This window comes from Acanthisitta chloris, unplaced genomic scaffold (assembly GCF_000695815.1).
Source record: "Acanthisitta chloris isolate BGI_N310 unplaced genomic scaffold, ASM69581v1 scaffold25083, whole genome shotgun sequence".
NCBI classification, from domain to species: Eukaryota; Metazoa; Chordata; class Aves; order Passeriformes; family Acanthisittidae; genus Acanthisitta; species Acanthisitta chloris.
In genome coordinates, this window is record NW_008664617.1 from 1421 (window position 1) to 1621 (window position 201).

The window sequence follows — 201 nt, forward strand, 5'->3', positions numbered from 1 at the left end:
AGTCTGGCCAGGCAGCAAGCCTCTGGCTGACCGCCGCCAGTGTGCAGCTTTCACTAATATTGAGCCTAGAATCACAAATCCCCGCTGTGGTTTGGGAAAATAAATGTGCTGAACGGGCGGAATACCTGATGGGACCCTTTTCAGACCATAATGACTCTGGAAATGAGCCTCCTCTCTCCTGCGGCTGCCAGGGGCTACCGC